Genomic DNA, 6,176 nt, shown 5'->3' with positions numbered 1-6,176 from the left:
AAAAATATAGATGGTATAGGAAAAAGATAGATGGTAGGAAAATGGTCAAGAAATCTATCTCTGTTTTATGTCAACATAATAAAGACATATTACTGCAGCAGAGATGCAACTGGCCATGTGATGCAGGTTTTTCGGCCTTTTCTATCACACACAATTATTTGCATTTTCAGTCCTTTGGCTCTAGTGCCTTCCATGAAAAAAATGGAATGCTTTGGCATTTTAAATGCCAAAGAATTCTGGACATTAAAAATGTTTCACTTGCTCTATATTTTGGTACATTCCAATGCATTTGTAATTTTATACTGCTACTGATGTATATTTCAGTGAATGTTTTAGTGGATAAATGATCAAGGCTCACAGTACATCCCAAATACTGTACACTCCACCTGGGAAACCCTCCTAAGATGCCTGACAAGAAATAAGGGATCACAGCCACTGTTGTTTCTCTTTACTACCTGCCATTGTAAAATCTGTGTATTTTCAGCAAAGCCTCCCAACCTACTTTACCGATATTTTATATGAAGAAACGTAACCAAGTTTTGACCAGGCTACATCTTGAAAGGATTTCACTGACTCCTTTGTGGTCATTGAATGTGAAAATAATATGAGAGGCTGTGCAGATGGTGAGGGTCTATCCTCTCTCTAAAAAGAGCGGTAAACAGCAGCAGAGAGATGTTCAGAAATGCAGAGCATCAGGTTCATTTTCACATACACATTCCGTGTGTGGCTGTAGTCTCGCTCTCTCTCTCTCTCTTTCCATGGATCATCTGTTCAGGCAGCAACAAAGACTAGGTAAAACTGATAATATCCCTATCCCAAAAACTGCCAACCTTCCGAGCCAACCTCTGGAAGAATATTACTCACCTACTCAAGGATTTAATCAGTTACCACCAGCAGTCTAAAATGACAATCGTAACAGCGGGTGGTGCATCAGTAACTTCAAGGTAAGAGAATATGCTTTTGAGAAATGGGGAGTGTTTGTCAACAGCAGCAAATGCTTCTGTACAGTGAAGCTAATGCAGTGTGGTTCTATGAAACATTAAAAGACCAATATGTCATGATGTCACATCATTTTGAAACAACATGATTGACTGAAAAGAGCCAAATGATTCAGCCAGAGATGGGTGGGTGGGGCATACTGGTTAATGGTTGAGAGTTTGAGTCTCAAGTGGGCCATTGAAAATGTATACAGTAACATGTAAGATAACTCCCATTAGTTTCCCTAGATAAGAGCATCTGCCAAGCACCAACAGAAACAGGAGGGTGGGGTTAGATCTAAGGTGTGGGAATAGGTTAGAAAAAATAATTTACATACCAGGGCAGAAAAGTAGATAGATCATAGATAGATCTTATCTGACTGTAGATAGATCATATCTGAGTGATGAGTTTCAAGACAAGGCCTGATCTGTCAAATGAATATCAAGGACATATTGGGAGAGTAAACTCTTCATTATGGATATCTATTGAAAAATATAATGTTCAATAGATATGTAATATTCACCGATAAGAAACACTGAATGTTTAATAGAAATGATTTGGTCATCAGCATTACAAGAGTGGCCAGCCAGAATATTATAGAAACCCAGCTGGGCAATTCAGCTTAACTTGAACAATCCTCAGGGCAGCAACGAACCAAGAACGAAAAGAAGACAAACCCCTTTATAACTCTGTATGGCTCATTTCTTTGAATCAGTTCGCCTTCACCGTTATGACTGAATAGTTGAAGAGGAAATGCCACAGAGGGGCCTTAGACTTGCCTGGCTTTATGGGCCTAGAAAAACTACAAGGTGAGGTGTACTCATCAAATTGCTCTGAAGGTTTTTTTTAATCAATCTTACAGGGATTAAATATACTAGTCCCTCAGTTGTGTGAAGGTTACATTCCTGGGAACATCATAAGTCTGTTTTACATGCATGTAATTTTGGAAATGAATGTCTCACTTCAAAAAGGTTGGTTGGAAGAAGTTATGAATCTTTTGTAAATGGCAATGCAATGCAATGTTTTCAGAGGGCAATACATAATAGTAAAATAATTGTGCAGGTGAAATAATCAGATACACACATGATAATGTTGAATAAAATCCATAAGTAAATGTATAATTAAGTACTGCACATGGCTTATACTACTTCTGTCGTCCACTCGAGGAAGGCCCAAGGGAAGGCCCCAAAATGTTTGTCCTGTCGTGTTAATGTTTATGTTTGTCCTGTCCTGTCGTGTTAATGTCTATGTTTGTCCTGTCGTGTTAATGTTTGTCCTGTCATGTTAATGTTTGTCCTGTAGTGTTAATGTTTGTCCTGTCGTGTTAATGTTTATGTTTGTCCTGTCATGTTAATGTTTGTCCTGTCGTGTTAATGTTTATGTTTGTCCTGTTGTGTTAATGTTTGTCCTGTCGTGTTAATGTTTGTCCTGTCGTGTTTATGTTTGTCCTGTCGTGTTAATGTTTGTCCTGTCATGTTAATGTTTATGTTTGTCCTGGAGGGTTAATGTTTATGTTTGTCCTGTCGTGTTAATGTTTGTCCTGTCGTGTTAATGTTTATGTTTGTCCTGGAGGGTTAATGTTTATGTTTGTCCTGTCGTGTTAATGTTTGTCCTGTCATCATCATTATTTTATTTTTTATTTTTTATTATATGTATTATTATTATTATTCTTATTCTTATTCTTATTATTATTATTATTATTATTTTGGCCAATATTAGTACAGTGTACATCCTATGAGTTGCTTCAAGCATGCCCATTCCCTTACTTCTTTCCATGAGGTTATGCTACCTCATGGTGATGTTTCTCTGAAACAGTTCACACATTTCCACATTTATGTGACTAATTTATGTAGGTGGTGGCCCTTCTCTTCCATGCATGTGACAGGACATGACAAGATCACATTTCATACATCTGGCTCAACACTTTTGGCTGAGGGGCCTTTTATTGTTTATCGAATCTGGCCTCCTCTGTCTGAATTTGAGCCCATTGACCATCTGTCCTTTCAGAATCTAAATCCCTATGATTCCCCTCACTGCTGGGGACACAGACAGCTTGAGGTTTTGGGACTATAATATACAGTACTCAGATAAGGAATAATAATAGACAGCTGGAAGGAAAAACTGCAATTCATAATGAAACCCAGGAGATGATGATGATGAGTTTGTTGGATGTACTTAGTATGCATAAAGAGGATGGCCCTGAAAAATAATTGATGAATGCTGTCAAAATGATGCTCTTGGCCTATCACGGGTTTTTTGCAGTCTAGATGTTCATTAGGAAAAAGTTCCAACATCCACAAATGACAATTTTTGTTGATACTGTCCATTAATTGTAAAGTGTATTCATTATATGTGTAAAAGTGTCAAAACAAAACAATAGAGACAAGATATTTATGTGGAAGACGACACAGTTGCAGGGTTAGTTTGATTCGCTATACATCCATTTGCATTAAAAGTCGAAGTGCTTTCCCCGTTCATGGTCCTGTGGTCCAGTGGTAATAGCTGCAGCTGTTTGAGTGCTTCTGGCTGAAGTGCCATCAGTTTGGTAGAATGAAAGATATATAGCATATATCTTTCAAAGCCTCTACACAGTCAAACATTTAACATGAATTGAGCTCAAAGCTGAATGTATATCAATGCTAGAAAAATATTATTCTATGAGAGTTGATTTTACACTGCACATTTTTCAGTGTAGACAGCAGTGTTGCCAGCAATGACTTACTTTCACCCTTTTAGCTTTGCACTCATTGGGCCATCTGGTAAACCACAGACAACCAATTGACCAGGAATATTGTTGTTGTGTGATAAGGCAGGGGACATTTTTTATTTTTGCCAAAATCCTTCCTTCCATTGATCAAGCTGTGGCCAGTTGCCTGACGGAACACCTGACAGTTGGCAGAGGCATAGTCAGTTATTGACAATGAGGCACATAACTCTACAGTATGGTGAACTAATGTCTCAGGAAAAAACAGAATGCCCTATTTTTCACAAAACAATGACCCATAAGTCTTTCAGTGTGAATTATAATACAGGGGGATGGCATTGCTTTGGAGAAAGCAAGAGGAAGGGACAGAGGGAAAGAGAGGAGATGAGCAAAGTCACCTTCAAGCCAAAACAGCATGACGAATATATGCTGAAATGTGTCATAGTAATCATAATTAATGTACAGCCAGCCCAGGATTTATTGCTTGAGTGCAGAAATAATTTGCAGGATGTCAGTGACGCACGGTGCATTGAGCTGGAGTGCTGAGGGGTTGTTCTCTTCTTGTCTGCTCCAATGCGAAGTGTCCTGGTCATATGACTAGAGTGAGCTGATTCCCTGTGATTCTGGAGGGGATTGGGGGGAGTTTGGGCACTGGTGGTGCGTGGGGCCTTTGTTTCTAGTTGAATGTGCTGTTTGTTAACACAATCACAGCCAAAATTACTATGATGGACATATACATGGCAGCTGATTGTCATGTGAAATCAGAGTTCAGTTAATATTTATTAAATAGCTCACTTTCTGCTTTCTAATTAAAGCATTTGGAACAAAAGCTGAGCATACAACCTGCTGGACTGGACATGGCACATATACCATGACTTACCATATTTGGTCACAAGTAGTCCATGCTGAAATAAATCCCATGGCCCAACCGGGATTTGAACCAACAAACATCAGGCAGAGAGTACTGTCCACAGACCAGTACCTCATAAGACATTGACAAGTCTGTTAAACACAGTCTCACCCGAGTACAGCAGATTTGTGTCAGGTAATGACAGGAAAGTTTTGTATGAATGTGAGAAAGATCTCAGTTATGTGACAAGAAAGGCATTTTTATGAATGTCACTTTCTGCATGTACATCTATACAGTACATACAGGGAAATTAACCAGACCATTGAGGTGATGGAAAAGTACCAAGAATTATGTTCTTAGCCCTCTGCTTAAAAGCACCATATTACTTTTTAATGTAAAAGTACAATGTAGCTTCCTTTTAAAGTTCTATTGATTCATTTTTGGTGTCTGTCCACAAAAGTGCAGGGATTTAGTTCATTTAAGTGCGTCAGTGCTCTTGCATCTTCCATTAAGAGACAATGGTGCAGCATAGTGTTATCGACCCTGAAATTTTATTACGCTTGCATTTTCATAAGTAGCAGAATATAACTGAATTCTGTTTAAAACATTACTTTGTGTGGAGTTCGTATTGATTGCAATGGTTGGAATGAAAATTAAGATAATGTGCAATTTATTTAGTTCTGGCCAAAACCTCAAGTGAACTTAAAGTATACGTTGCAGTGGAGCGGACAAGTTCCTTCCAAGTTAGAATATTTCATGATATTTTTTGTAATATGTATGTCCATTACCATTTCTCCGTCCACCCTAGTGCACTTTCCCCTGGGTTTGCAGTGAGCCGTGCCTTTCGCAGAGTCTTCAGGATGGCTTGCTGGAGCTGCACATGCCTCTGCCAGTCATTACTGTGGATGATGATGTCATCCAGATAGGCAGCGGCATATGCTGCTGGAAGGTAGCCGGAGCCCCACGCAACCCGAACAGGAGAGTGACGAATGGGTGAAAACCAAAACTGATCCAGCAGCTCGTCTGTGTGAGGCAGAGGATAAGCTGATTTTCCAGACTGCGTTTACCTGCACCGACTCATGTGCAGCTTTTCAGCTGGCTGGCTTTTCAGTTGGCTGGCTTTTCAGCTGGCTTCTCATGCGTTTTGTTACCCAGTCTCTGACACCTACTGTGAAAAGAAGCACACTTTTAAAATCCCGGACTGATTCGAAAATGCCGTCCAGGTGTGTGCCAACTTAACCTCCTCGGATTTCCCTGCCTCCTTCCTGCAAACCGAGCCCAGTTGCCACAACATCTTAAACAGAACTTTATTCTGAAGTGGTTCTGCCCTGCAGAGGGCTACTCCTCCACTGACCAGTGGCACACTGTGGCCGTACACTCAAACAGTTCAGTGAAGGCCTGCGGGTTGTCCTCCGGGCCCATCCTCTGAAGTTTCACGGTGGCCTGGAGGAGGGTGGGGGTGGGAGCAGATGCTGGCTCCTTCAGCAGCTCTGTCAGCTTGATCCGCTGCCTGCAGTGCGGACAGAGCCTGCAGCGTCTGGTGTTGCTGTTCCTGCGGGCTGAGGAGAGCTCGATGCTGCGTCTCCTGCATTAACGGCAGATGCTCCTCCATCTGCAGCAGCGGAGTAGTTTACATCTTCGGAG

Source organism: Conger conger, chromosome 1 (genome assembly GCF_963514075.1).
Source record: "Conger conger chromosome 1, fConCon1.1, whole genome shotgun sequence".
NCBI classification, from domain to species: Eukaryota; Metazoa; Chordata; class Actinopteri; order Anguilliformes; family Congridae; genus Conger; species Conger conger.
This window is presented reverse-complemented; position numbering follows the sequence as displayed.